The sequence below is a fragment of the Cervus elaphus genome, chromosome X (assembly GCF_910594005.1).
Source record: "Cervus elaphus chromosome X, mCerEla1.1, whole genome shotgun sequence".
In the NCBI taxonomy this organism is placed as follows: Eukaryota; Metazoa; Chordata; class Mammalia; order Artiodactyla; family Cervidae; genus Cervus; species Cervus elaphus.
Window position 1 is genome coordinate 129,443,341 of NC_057848.1, and position 15,223 is coordinate 129,458,563.

Sequence of the window (15,223 nt, forward strand, 5' to 3'; positions counted from 1 at the left end):
GGTAAATTTCTTTACAATGTTGTATTGGTTTCTCCCATACAATAACACAAATCACTCATGAATACACACACACACACACACACACACACATATATATATCTCCTCTCATTCTTGAGCATCCCTCCCTTCCCACCATCCCTCCCCTCTAGGTCATCAAAGAGCACCAGGCTGGGCTCAGTGTGTTATATGACAACTTCCACTAACTATTTTACACATGACAGTGTATATAGGTCGATGCTACTTTCTCAATTAGTCCCATCCTCACCTTCCCCCACTATATCCAAAGTCTTTCTCTACTAGGTTCATCAGTACCTTTTTTCTAGATTCCATACATATATGCATTAATATGTGATATTTGATTTCCTCTTCCTGACTTACTTCACTCTGTATAAGAGGCTCTAGGTTCATCTACCTTGCTACAACTGACTCAGATTCACTTATTTTTATGGCTGACATTCCAATACCTTGCTACAACTGACTCAGATTCACTTACTTTTATGGCTGACATTCCATTGTATATATGTACCACAACTTCTTTATCAATTATCTGTCAATGGACATCTAGGCTGCTTCCATGTCCTGGATATTGTAAATATTGCTGCAATGTACATTGGTATATATGTGTCTTTTAGAACTCTGTGTTTTGCTTTGTTTTTGGTTTGTTTGTTTGTTTTTTAGTACATGTATCTTACAATTCTGGTTTTTCTTTTAGCATTGTGATTTTCTCAGGGCATATGTCCTGTCGTGGGAGTGCTGGTAGAATTATTGCAAGGTTTTTTTTTTAAGGAATCAACATACTGGTTCCCATAATGGCTGTATCAGTTTACATTCCCACCAACAGTGCAGAAGGGTTCCCTTTTCCCCACATCCTCTCCAAAACTTATTTTATATAGAATTTTTTATGATGGCCATTCTGGTGTGAGGCAATACCTCATTGTAGTTTTGATGTGTGTTTCTCTAATAGTGAGTGATACTGAGCATATGTTCATGTTTATTGGCCATCTGTACATTTTGCAGAAACATCTGCTTAGGGCATCTGCCCTTTTTTAATTGGGTTGTTTGTTTTTCTGATATTGAACTGTATGACCTGCTTATATATTTTGGAGATTAATCCTTTGTAAATTTCTTTGTTTGCAATTATTTTCTCATTACATTTTGTTTATAGTTTCTTTTGCTGTGCAAAAGCTTTTAAGATTTATTAGATCTCATTTGTTTATGTCTGGTTTTATTTCCACTAATCTAGGAGGTGAGTCAGAGAGAATCTTGCTGTGATCTATGTCAAAGAGTGTACTACCTATGCTTTCCTCCATAATTTTTGGTTATACATTTAAGTGTTTGGGCTTCCCTTATGGCTCAGATGGTAAAGAATCTGCCTGCAATGCAGGATATGTGGGTTCAACCCCTGGGTTGAGAAGATCCCATGGAGAAGGGAATGGCAACTCACTCCAGTATTCTTGCTTGGAGAATTTCATGGACAGAGGAGTCTGGTGGACTACAGTCCATGATGTCTCAAAGAGTTGGAAACTGGGCAACTAATAGTTTGTCTTTAAGACATTTGGAGTTTATTTCTGTGTGTGGTGTTAGTAAGTGTTCTAGTTTTGTTCTTTTACACATGGCTGTCCAGTTTCCTCAACACCACTTATTGAAGAGGCTGTCTTTTCTCCATTGTATATTCTTGTCCCCTTTGTCAAAGATAAGGTGCCCATATCTGCATGAGTTTATCTTTGCACTTTCTGCTTTGTTTCATTGGTTCATATTTCTGTTTTTGTGCCAGTACCATACTATCTTGATGACAGTACCTTTGTAGAATATTTTGAAGAAAGTGAGTTTGATTCCTCCAGCTCCGTTTTTCTTTCTCAAGATTGCTTTGGCTCTTTGGGGTCTTTTGTTTTCATACAAATTTTGAATGTTTTTTGTTCTAGTTTGGTGAAAAATGCCATTGGTAATTTGATAAGGATTTCACTGAATTAGTAGATTGCTTTGGATAGTATAGTCATCCTGACAGTATTGATTCTTCCAATCCAAGAACATAGTATATCTCCCCATCTGTTTGTATTGTTTGCATACAGATTGTTTTGTCTCTTTGAAAGTGAAAGTGTTAGTCACTCAGTTGTCTCTGACTCTTTGCAATCCCGTGGTCTGTAGCCTGCCAGGCTCCTCTGTCCATAGAATTCTCTAGGCAAGAATACTGGAGTGGGTTGGGTTGCCATTTCCTTCTCCAAGGGATCTTACTGACCCAGGGATCAAACCCAGATCTCCTGAATTGCAGGCAGATTCTTTACCATCTGAACCACCAGGGAAGGTTTACCCTAGATATTTTATTCTTTATGTTGCAGTGGTGAATGGGATTGTTTCCTTAGTTTCTTTCTGATTTTTCATTATTAATGTATAGGAATGCAAGGAATTTCTGTGTATTAATTTTACATCCTGCAACTTTATTAAATTCATCGATTACCTCTAGCAGTTTTGGGGTGGCATTTTAGGGTTTTCGATGTACAGAATCATGTCATCTGCAAAGAGTGAGAGTTTTACTTCTTTTCCAATATGGATCCCTTTTATTTCTTTTTTTTCTCTGATTATTGTGGCTAAGACTTTCAAAACTATTGAGTAAACGTGGCAAAAGTGGGCATCCTTGTTTTGTTCCTGCTCTTAGAGGAAATGCTTTCAGTTTCTCACCATTGAGAATAAGGTTTGCCATATGTCATATATAACCTTTATTATGTTGAGGTAGGTTCCTTCTATACTGATTTTCCAGAGAGTTTTTTAATTGTAAATTGGTGTTGAATTTTGCTAAATCTTTCCCTTCATCTATTGAAATGATCATATGAATTTTGTCTTTCAATTTGTTAATACAATGTATCACATTGATTGATTTGCATATATTGATTCCTTGCACCTCTGGGATAAACCCTTTTTATCATGGTGTGTGACTCCCTTAAGGTATTGTTGGATTCTGTTTTCTAGAACTTTGTTGAGAATTTTAAAAATATATGTTCATCAGTGATATTGGCCTGTAATTTTCTTTTTGTGATATCTTTGTCTGCTTTTAGTATCAGGGTGAGGATGGCTTTGTAGAATGAATTTGGGAGTTTTCCTCCTTCTGCAATTTTTTTGGAACAGTTTGAGCAGGATAGTTGTTAGCTCTTGTCTAAATGTTCGATAGAATTCGCCTGTGCAGCCACTGGCCCTGGGCTCTTTGTTGGAAGATATTTTATCAGAGTTTCAATTTCAATGCTTGTGATTGGCCTGTTCATAGTTTCTATTTCTTCTTAGTTCAGTCTTGGAAGTTTGTTCTTTTCCATCATTGGCATATAGTTGCTCCTAGTAGTCTCTTACGATCCTTTGCATTTCTATTGTATCTATTGCAACTTCTCCTTTTTCATTTCTAACTTTATTGATATGAGTCTTCTCCCTTTTTTTCTTGATGACTGGTTATGGCTTGTTAACTTTGTTTATCTTCTCAAAGAACCACCTTTTATTTTTATTGATATTTGCTATTGTTTCCTTTATTTCTATTTATTTCTGTTCTGATAGTTATTATTTCCTTCCTCCTGCCAACTTTGGGTTTTGTTGTTGTTGTTGTTCTTCTTCTTCTTCTTCTTTTTCTAGTTGCTTTAGATATAAGGTTAAATTGTTTATTTGATGTTTTTCTCAGTTTTAGAGGTAAACTTATATTGCTATAAACTTCTCTCTTGCCACTGTTTTTACTGCATCCCATAGTTTTTGAGTTATCATGTTTTTATTTTCATTTGTTTCTAGATTTTTTTTTATTTCCTGTTTGATTTCCTCAGTGACCTCTTGGCCTATGAAGTACTGTATTGTTTAGCTTTCATGTGTTTGTGTTTTACAGTCCTTTTCCTGTAATTGATATCTAATCTTATAGCATTGTGGTCTGAAAAAAGGCTTAATACAATTTCAATTTTCTAAAAGTTAACCAGTGTTTGTTTTCTGACCCAAAATGTGATCTATCCTGAAGAATGTTCTACATGCTTTTGAGAAAAAAAACTGTATTCTGCTGTGTGGATATGGAATGTCCTATAGATACCAATTAATTCTATCTTGTCCAATGTGTCATTTAAGGATTGATTCCTTATTAATTTTCTGTCCAGATGATCTGTCCATTGGTGTGACTGGGGTGCTAAAATCCCCCATTATTATTGTATTACCCTTTAATAGTTGTTAGCGTTTGCATTGTGTATTGAGGTGCTCCTATGATGGGTGCATAAGTATTTAAAATCATTATATCTCCTTCTTGATCCCTTGATCGTTATGTAGTGTCCTTCTTTGTTTCTTGAAAAAGTCTTTATTTCAAAGTTTATTTTATCTGATATAAATGTTGGTGTTCCCGCTATCCTTTGATTTCCATTTGTGTGGAATATATTTTTCCAGCCCCTCACTTTAAATCTGTCTGCTTGTGTCTGCTGAAATGAAGTTGGTCTCTATTAGACAGCACATATAGGGGCCTTGCTTTGTATCCATTTGGCCAGTCTGCATCTTGGTTGAATAATTTAATACACTTACATTTAAGGTAATTGGTATATGTGATCCTATTATCATTTACTTCACTGATTTGGGTTTGTTTTTGTAGGTCTTTTCTTTTTCTTGTGTTTCCTGTCTAGAACTTCATAGAGAAGATCCTCTTGCATTTGTTAGAGAGCTGGTTTGGTGGTGCTTAATTCTCTTATCTTTTTCTTATCTATAAACCTTTTGATTTCTCTGTCAAATCTGAATGAGATCTTTTCTGGGTAGAGTAGTCTTCATTGTAGTTTTTTTCCCCCTTTCATCATGTTAAATATATCCTGCCATTCCCTTCTTGCCTGCAGTGTTTCTGCTGAAAAATCAGCTGTTAACTTTATGGGGATTCCCTTGTATGTTATTTGTTGGTTTTCCCTTGCTTCATTTAGTAATTGTTCTTTGTGTTTAATTTTTGTTAATTTGATCAGTGTGTCTTGGCCTGTTTCTTTCTGGGTTTATTTTGTGTGAGACTCTCTGGGCTTCCTGGACTTGGCTGGACATTTCCTTCCCTGTGTTAGACAAGTTTTTGACTATAATCTCCTCAAATATTTTTTCATGCCCTTTCTTTTTCTCTAATTTTTCTGCAACCCCTGTAATTCAAATATTGGTGTACTTAATGTCCCAGATATCTCTGTGACTGTTCTCATTTCTTTACAGTATTGTTTCTTCATTCTGCTCTCCTTCAGTTATTTCCACAATTCCATCTTCCCATTCAATTACCCATTCTCTTGCCTTGGTTAATCCTTTATTGTTTTCTTCTACTGTATTTTTATTTCAGTTTTTATGTTGTTGATTGTTCTTTATTTCTTCTATGTTCTTGTTAAATATCTCTTGCATCTTCTCAATCCATGCCTCCAGTCTATTTATCTGTGCTTGTACTTTATGTCTGAAGTTTTGGATCTTTCCCATCATTACTCTGAATTCTTCTTCATGTTCAGTTCATTCAGTTGCTCAGCTGTGTCCAACTCTTTGTGACCCCATGGACTGCAGCACACCAGGCCTCCCTGTCCATCACCAACTCCCAGAGTTTACTCAAACTCATGTCCATTGAGTTGGTGATGCCACCCAACCATCTCATCCTGTCACCCCTTCTTCTCCCGCCATCTTTCCCAGCATCAGGTCTTTTCAAATGAATCAGTTCTTCACTGTATTGGAGTTTCAGCTTCAACATCAGTCCTTCCAATGAATATTCAGGACTGATTTGCTTTAGATTGGAGTGGTTGGATCTCCTTGCAGCCCAAAGGACTCTCAAGAGTCTTCTCCAACACCATGGTTCAAAAGCATCAATTCTTCGGTGTTCAGCTTTCTTTATAGTCCAACTCTCACATCCATACATGACTACTGGAAAAACCATAGCCTTGACTAGATGGACCTTTGTTGGCAAAGTAATGTCTCTGCTTTTTAATACGCTGTCTAGGTTGGTCATAACTTTCCTTCCAAGGAGTAAGCATCTTTTAATTTCATGGTTGCAATCACCATCTGCAGTGATTTTGGAACCCCCCAAAAATAAAGTCTGTCACTGTTTGCCCATCTATTTCCCATGAAGTGATGGGACTGGATGCCATGATCTTAGTTTTCTGAATGTTAAGTTTTAAGCCAACTTTTTCACTCTCCTCTTTCACTTTCATTCATCAAGAGGCTCTTTAGTTCTTCTTTGCTTTCTCCCATAAGGGTGGTGTCATCTGCATATCTGAGGTTATTGATATTTTTCCCAGTAATCTGGAATCCAGTTTGTGCTTCATCCAGCCCAGAGTTTCTCATGATGTACTCTGCATAGACGTTAAATAAGCAGGGTGACAATATGCAGCCTTAACGTAGTCCTTTCCCTATTTGGAACCAGCCTGTTGTTTCACGTCCAGTTCTAACTGTTGCTTCCTGACCACATAGACTGTCTATTTTGTCTTCATTTATTTGGACCAGTCTGTTTTTACCATGCTCCTTCGTTTGCTGCATGTTTCTCTGTCTTTTCATTTTGTTTAATTTACTGTTTGGGGGGGTCTCCTTTCCACAGGCTGAAAATCTTAGTTCCTCTTAGTTATGTAGTCTTCCCCCAGTGTGTAGGGTTGGGCCAGTGCTTTGTGAAGATTTCCTGGTTAGGGGGACTTGTGCCTGTATTCTGATGGGTGAAGTTGGATCTTGTCTCTCTAAAAGACAGTTTTGTGCCCAGTGGTGTGCAGCCTATTTCCTAATGGGAAGGGCTGTGGGAAGTGTTTTGCTAGCTGTTTGGCACAAGGCATCCAACAGTGAAGCTGGCTGGCCTTTGGTTGATCCAGGTCTCAGTGTTGAGATGCAGGCCTTTGGGAGGTTTCTCACTAATTAGTATTTCGTGGGGTCAGGAGTTCTCTGGTGGTCCAACATCTTGGACTCAGTCTGTCCAAAAGTCTGTTCTTTACATGTGTGTCTCTTTTGCTGTCTTCCACATAGGGTCATTGTTGCCATCTTTCAAAATTTCCATATATATGTGTTAATTTACAGTATTTGTCTTTCTGTTTCTGACTTACTTACTTTATATAATAGGCTCCAGTTTCATCCACTTCATTAGGACTGACTCAAATGTGTTCCTTTTTATAGCTGAGTAATATTCCATTGTGTATATATAACACAACTTTCTTATCCATTCATCTGCTGATGGAAATCTAGGCTGTTTCAATGTCCTAGCTATTGTAAATAGTGCTTCAATGAACATCGGGGTACGTGTGTCTCTTTTTATTCTTATTTCCTTGGAGTGTACACCCCGTAGTGGGATCATTGGGTCATTTGGCAGTTCTTTTCCCAGTTTTTAAGGAATCTCCACACTGTTCTCCATAGTGGCTGTACTAGTTGCCATTCCCACCCACAGCATAAGAGGGTTTCCTTTTCTCCACACCCTCTCCAGCATTTATTGTTTGTAGACTTTTTGATTATGGCCATTCTAACCAGAGTGAGATGGTGTTTCACTGTGGTTTTGATTTGCATTTCTCTAACAGTGAGTGATGTTAAGCATCTTTTCATCCCTCCCTCTCCACAGCTCAACTGAGCAAGTGAACCTGAATAAGTGGCTACTTTTGACCCCTCATTTCAGGGTGGAGATAAGATACTGAAGAGACTTGCAAACAGAGGAAGCCAAAATAAACAAAGAAGGGGGGACCACCCTGAAAGTGACAGGTGCAACAGATTAAAACCCCATAGTTAAGCTGAGACTGTGCATTTGAGGATGTATTTTTCAAAGAATTTGTCAATTTCTTCCAAGTTTTAAATTTTATTGGCATATAGTTGCTTGTACTACTCTCTTATGATCCTTTGTATTTCTGTTGTGTCAGTTGCAATGTCTCTGTTTACATTTCTTTTTTGCAGGAGGAATTAAGTAGATATTTATTTTTTGTGTATTTCACAAGTATAATTTTGGAAGAGTTATTTGACAATTTTCATGTTTAATTGCAAACTCTATAGACATGTTCAGCAAAAAAAATAAAAGGCTTTTATTCTTGGCCCTTTTAATACAGACAAGTGTCCCATTGCATCTGTATACTTTGCAATATTTAAAATGGATAACCAAAGGGACCTACTGTATGGCACATTGAACTGTGGTTAATGTTATGTAGCAGCCTGTATGGGAGGGGAATTTGGGGGGAAATGGGTACACGTATATGTATTGCTGAATCTTTTTTTTGTTCACCTGAAACTATCACAACATTGTTAATTGGCTAAACCCCAATACAAAGTAAAAAGTTTAAAATAACAAATAAGAGATGCAGTAACAGATTTGAGGGCTTATTTAAAAAATTAGATTTTCCTTCCAGATGTTGTTTAGTTGATCAATAACATTACAAAGATAGTTAATGGTTTTCATGACTATCAGTGATTTATGGAATAAAATCCATTAGTCTACCCATTAAAAGGCAGAAATTAGTAAAATAGTATTAAAATTGGGGGTTTTATCCTTTGAATAACAATCCCAGAATAAGACTTCTTCGATCCCATTTTTATAAGTTGTGATGTGGTGTCAGAGGTGGAAAGGATATGGGGGAAGCCTGGCAGTGCACGCTGAATTGCAGAATTAAGATAGGGGTTCAAACCTGTTCTTGTCCAGATAAAGATACTGTTTTTAAAAAAAAATTTAAATGGTTCCTTGCATGTGTGCATGCCAAGTCACTTCAGTCATGTCTGACTCTGAGACCCTATGGATTGTAGCCCGACAGGCTCCTCTGTCCATGGAATTCTCCAGGCAAGAATACTGGAGTGGGTTTCCCTACCCTCCTCCAGGCGATCTTCCCAACCCAGGTATTGAACATGCACTTCTTATGTCTCCTGCATTGGCAGTTGGGTTCTTTACCACTAGTGCCAACTGGGAAGCCCAAAATGCATCCTTAATTATGGTATACTGGAAAGGACATTAAAGGATTGATAATTAATCAGCCCTAAATACCACTTAATAAATGCCATCAGGGGCCTTAAGAAACAAGCAAGGATGACAACAGGATAGGGGAAGTGAAGTAAAATGAGATAAAAAAGGAAAATGAAAAATGGAAGTAATGTGTCTGAATGTTGGGGAATGTGAAAAGGCCACAACAGAAGCTTTTAGTTGCCACTCGGACATGCCCTTCCTTCCTATAGGGTACCTGTCCCTGGATCACCAAACACCAAGTTTAGAGCACAGTCCAAGTAGAGTTCACATTTAAGTGGTTGATAAAATTTCAGTAATTTGGGTTGAAGGAATACATATCTGGTTTAGTAAAATGTATCAATAAATACTCAGAGGTATAGTTTTATTGCATCAAGTAAAAAGAGCAACAAATTTCCAGTGAAGTAACAACAAATAGAGGCTTTGGTGAACATTTTGGACTTGTTTTTAGGTGGACAGCACAAGAATTTTGAATAAGTTGTAAATAGATTGCAAGCATGCTCCTTCTAGTTCATCAGGACAGTCATTCTTTACTATCTCAACAAGCCAATAAATATAATTTAGTCAGATGTAGCCTTTAAAAATGAAATGTTTCTCAGAACTCTACTATCAAATAGGAGCTACTGGACATGAAACAGGTAATTTATTTTTATCTGGTTTTAATGAAGTATTTATCTCCAACTTATTTACTCCAACATTCGTTTATAATAAAGACAATGATTCAAATTGGCCCTTTCTCAAACCACAAATCTGAAATCATAAAAAGGTTTAATTAAGTTCAACTTAGTCAAAAGTATCAAGCAATGGTGAAACAATCTGCAAATATGTCTTCAATGAACTGAGCTTCCAAACAGAACAAAAACAGAAAAGTGCAAAACCCCTATCCCAATCACCAATAATGAAGGCTAAGCAATTAATCATACCTACAAGTCCTACATGGCAGGTCTCTCCTAATGGAAAGTCCTGAGATTTCAATCACTGTGACTTTACAGAAGGCAGGTTGGTTTAATGAGAAAATTTACCTTTAATAAAAAGACAATATTTTATTAATGAGGAAACTTCCTCTTAATAAAAAGACAGTATTTTATTTTGGGTACTCAGTATTTCACAGATCTGCAACAAATTTTGAGGTAGATAAATATAAGCATTTATTATACAAGCTAATACTTCCCTGATCAGGGCATCTCTGATAGCTCAGTTGGTAAAGAAAACCACCTGCAATGCAGGAGACCCTGGTTTGATTCCTGGGTTGGGAAGATCCTCTGAAGAAGGGATAGGCTACCCACTCTAACATTATTGGGCTTCCCTCGTGGCTCAGCTGGTAAAGAATCTACCTTGAATGCGGGAGACCTTGGTTTGATCCCTGGGTTAAGACGATCCCCTGGAGAAGGGAAAGGCTACCCACTCCAGTATTCTGGCCTGGAGAATTCCGTGGACTGTATAGTCCATGGAGCCACAAAGAGTTTGACACAACTGAGCAACTTTCACTTGATACAAGCTAAAATTCAGACAGCGATTATATCACTTGTCACAAACAATAGCAGGAATCTTATCATAATCAAGAATAACATGATCTGATCTTTCAGGTTAATCTCTGATATATTTGTGAATTTAATGATGATTGCTTGCAAATAGTCATTAAAAAACCTACTGAAGTAGAAATGAAGTAAAGTCGCTCAGTTGTGTCCAACTCTTTGCGACCCCATGGACTGTAGCCTACCAGGCTCCTCCCATGGGATTTTCCAGGCAAGAGTAATGGAGTGGGTTGCCATTTCCTTCTCCAGAGGATCTTCCCCACCCAGGTCTCCCACACTGCAGGCAGACACTTAACCATCTGAGCCACCAGGGAAATAAAAAAACAAAAAAAAAAACAAAAACCTACTAGAGATTACCAAAATTCCACTTTGGGGTATTTTGCAATTCTTAAATCAATCCCACAATGATTATACATACTTTGCTATAACCTACTCACTCCCATTACAAATCTGTTTATATATATAATTAATCTTTATAACAAATTAGCACATTATTGATTTTGTTGTTTTCTGCTTTTGGAGTGGATGGATCAGGAAGACAATCAGCAAACTTTTCTCAGAGCCCTAGGCAGTCTTTAAGTGCAGGTGCTATGCTTAATGCACCATTTATGGTAATTTGGGTTCATAGGAAAGCAGGTGTACAAATGAAGCCAAGATCTAGAAAAGATGCCTGGATCCAAAAGAGATGGCAGTCCTGCACAATTCAAAGATGAAGAAAAAATACTATCATCTCAGGCTACAGATCCTCAGTGTCATGCTACAGCATCACAGCTTATGGGCAGAGCTCTGAAAAGAGCAGTAAATTTGTCCCAGTAAAGTCCGTTAAAGTTCTAACTAGATAAACGACAAGCAAAATTATATTTACATTTTACTAAAGTGACATCTATAGAAGCAAAATATCTAAATATGAATTATCTGTTCCACATATCATGTAAATTGCTCTAATTGTCACAAGCCTAATTCACTTAGTTCACTATAATTACTTAAAATTCATCTCAACATAACTAGGTTTCTGGGCCAGTCTTCTCAAATATGTGTTTCATTATAAATTCCTTTTATTTAAACAATTGTCAATTAGTAATAATACAGGGTTAAGAGTAGTTAAAAACTGAGAAATCATTGTGTTAGAAAATACAGCATTCAAGAGTAAAATTATAGATACATATGTTTCTGAATAGACTGAACAGCACTGCTGCTGCTGCTGCTGCTGCTGCTAATTTGCCTCAGTCGTGTCTGACTCTGTGCGACCCCATGAATGGCAGCCCACCAAGCTCTGCCGTCCCTGGGATTCTCCAGGCAAGAACACAGTTGAGGCAAAATTATAGATACATATGTTTCTGAATAGACTGAACAGCACAGCCTGACACAAGTTGAGTCAAAGAAGCAAGAAAAAAAAAAAAAGGAGGGGCTACAGGAAGCAAATTATTTTATTCTGTATGTATGCTTAGTCACTCAGTGATGTCCAACTCTTTTCAACCACATGGACTGCAGCCAGCAAGGCTCCTCTGTCCATGGGGATTCTCCAGGCAAGAATACTGGAGTGGGTTGCCATGCCCTTCCTCCAGGGGATCTTCCCAACCCAGGGATTGAACTCAGGTCTCCTGCATTGTAAGTGGATTCTTTTTTTTTTTTTTTTTTTTTTTTTGTGGATTCTTTACTGACTGAGCCACCAGGGAAGACATTTTATTCTAATGTCCCTCAAATTGACTATGGAAGTAAAATGTTTCTACATTAAAAAATGTTAATATAAATTACATGAATTGATTTTCATAAAAGTCAAATATGTTCGGCATAGGACAAAAGACATGCATAAGCAACATAACATATTTGCACGAGGCCACTGAATGTCATGAATATTAGTAACAAATGAAAAATTAAGTATATGACAGACTGAGCAATTACCGACTCAATGGACACAAATTTGAGCAAATTCCAGGAGATAGTTAAGGACAGGGAAACGTGGCATGCTGCAGTCCATGGGCTCACAAAGAGTTGAAAACCACTTAGTGACTGAACAACAACAAGACTGAGCAAACATTTCAGTTTGGTATTCTATAACCCCAAGACTATAAACTACTCTTGAGAGGGTTAGCAGGTAGGAAGCCCAGAGGTCCCCAAGTCACAGGAGGAAATAAACTGCAAATGGCAGGCAGACATTTTTTTCCCCTTCTCTGTTGAGGAAGCCAGTTCTACCTAAGACTAACCTTTTTTATTTATTTATTTTTTCTTTTCTTAAACCTTGGGCTGATAATGACTCAACAAACCAATATTCATCTCAATTGTTTTATTGCCGAGTATGACACACCTTGTACCATTCTAGCTCAACAATGAATATTGTGGGAAAAGGGCCTGATGAAACTCCCTCAGTCTTGAGGTGTCTCTTTTATCTGATTAGGAGCTCACTGCAGGCTGCAGTCCATGTGGTTGCAAAGATCTGGATGCGACTGAGCAACTTTCACTCACTCACTAACAGACATAAAACACCTTGCTAAAGACTAGCAAGCGGGCACTCTTTCTGTCCCCTTCTGATGTCTATGTCAGAAGCTTTCCCTATCTCTATTGTAATGTAATAAAACTTTGCTACACAAAAAGCTCTGAGTAGTCAAGCCTTGTCTCTGGCCCCAGATTAAAACCATCTCCTCTGGGCGTCATGAATCCCAGCATAGTGAACAGCTCACAAACCACAACCTTTCACTCTTACTATATACAAATGACAAATGACATATAGAGTTTTGTATAGGAATTCTTGTACTTCTGGTTAGCACATCATCTACTCTTTAATATGTGAAATTAATACAGACTGTTGTGAGAAGTTGTGGAAAAAATGTACTTACAAAAGTGGCACAAAAGTGAATTAAACAGTTAATGCACATGCACACCTCACATCTTCAACAACAAAAGGTATTTTAGCATTATGGAACTTAATAAGAATATTAGCTTCAATAGTAGTTCTTAAGCACCAGAGTCACATAAGTTACAACAGAATGGGCAAATATTGCCTGAGTAACATTCTACTGTTGAAGCTGAAACAGAGTTAAGGTCACTGTAGTTCAAGCACAGGATATAAATCTTTTGGAGTCCTGTCTGTATTTGAAATATGTGACTTTTCTTCAAACTTGTGGTCTTAAATTTCTGTTTTACAAAATCCAAAAGGAAAATGTAGAAGAAACCAATACGGTAGGGGTTATATTAAATAAGAGTAACATACAAAGCTATAATTTAATGAGTTAAAGAAAGCCAAAACATTAAAATTGTAAAACTTACTTGTTACTTGTTGGAACCAGCACTACACTAGGAGTTAGGTAATACATACGATTATTTTCAAGTAGATTACTTTACTTTGCTCTAACAATTTCTTTTCACCAGTGCACTGTTAAACTAGTAAAAACTCTACATAAGTATTAGTATATTCCCTTACCAGGGCTTCCCTGGTAGCTCAGTCAGTAAAGAATTTACCTGCAGTACAGGAGATCTGGATTTGATCCCTGGATTGGGAAGATCCCCTGGAAAAGGAAATGGCAACCCACTCCAGTATTCTTGCCTGGAAAATCCTATAGACAGAGGAGCCTGGTGGGCTACAGTCAATGAGGTCACAAAAGTCAGACACAACTTAGCAACTAAACCACATCCACTTACAATAGCAGCGCACACTACTGCTACATGCGAAGTCATCACTCTTGAATGGCTTAGTGAGTGAAAGGAAATAAAAAGCAGAGAAGTAATATATTAAGGGGAAATAATGGGAATTACAAGACACATGCAGTCCAACTGCTTTAATCAATCAGTCAATTTGCTAACAAGAGATGATTACCATTGAGGAAGGTTGTATGGAGTGGGAATGTGGTCACCAGTGACCTCTGTCTTATCTGTGGCTGTGGTAGGAAATTGCTTGTTCTTCATTTTTGCTTTAGCCATACTGTAATTCCCAGAATCAAAATATTTTTGCCCTTTCGGCAATCATTTCTTCAAAAAATCTGAACCTCTAGGCTTTCATCTCAGATGAGGATACCTTGCTTTTAATTTTGTTTCTTCAGCTTTCTCTGGACTAGTCACTTTATCTTCCATTTTTTTCTGCTCCTCCATGGAGGCTGTCTCAGGGACTTCCATGAACATACTTCTCATTATGTGGAGGAGACACCAGAAAGAGAAGCAGTTATCCAGTAACTGAGGATGCCCAGCCGCCTGTCTGCCTCAGGTATGCTGGATTCCCACTCAACTCCCTAAGCATTTGACTGGGCTAGCTCCACCCACCTCAATTTTCATTTCTAATTTTAATGATTTGAGTCCTTTCCCTTCTTTTCTTGATGAGTCTGGTTATCAATTTTGTTTAGCTTCATGAGTGGGTAACCATTTCCTTCTCCAGGGGATTGTCCTCACCCAAGGATCAAACCCGGGTTTCTTGCATTGCAGGCAGACTCTTTACTCTCTGAGCCACAAAGGAAGCCCAACCAGCTTCTAGTTTTATTGATTTTTTTTCCATTATTTTCTTCACTTCTATTTCATTTATGTCTGCTCTTATCTTCCTGTTTCCTTATACTAATGTTAGGTTTTGTTTGATCTTTATTCTCTGATAGCTTTAGGTGTAAGGTTGTTGTTGTTCTTCAGTCACAAAGTTGTGTCTGACTCTGCGACACCATGAACTACAGCACACCAGACTTCCCTGTCCTTCACAATCTCCCTGAGTTGCTCAAACTCATCTCCATTGAGTCAGCGATGCCATCCAATCATCTTATCCTCTCTTTCCCCCTTCTCCTCTTGCCCTCAATATTTCCCAGCATTAAGGTCTTTTCAA

General features: G+C 37.7%; 1 pseudogene; it reads right to left on the reverse strand.

Moving 5' to 3' along the window:
• Positions 1 to 14,208: 14,208 nt before the first annotated feature.
• Positions 14,209 to 14,807, reverse strand: LOC122690485 (annotated as a pseudogene).
• Between the last annotated feature and the right edge of the window lie 416 nt (positions 14,808 to 15,223).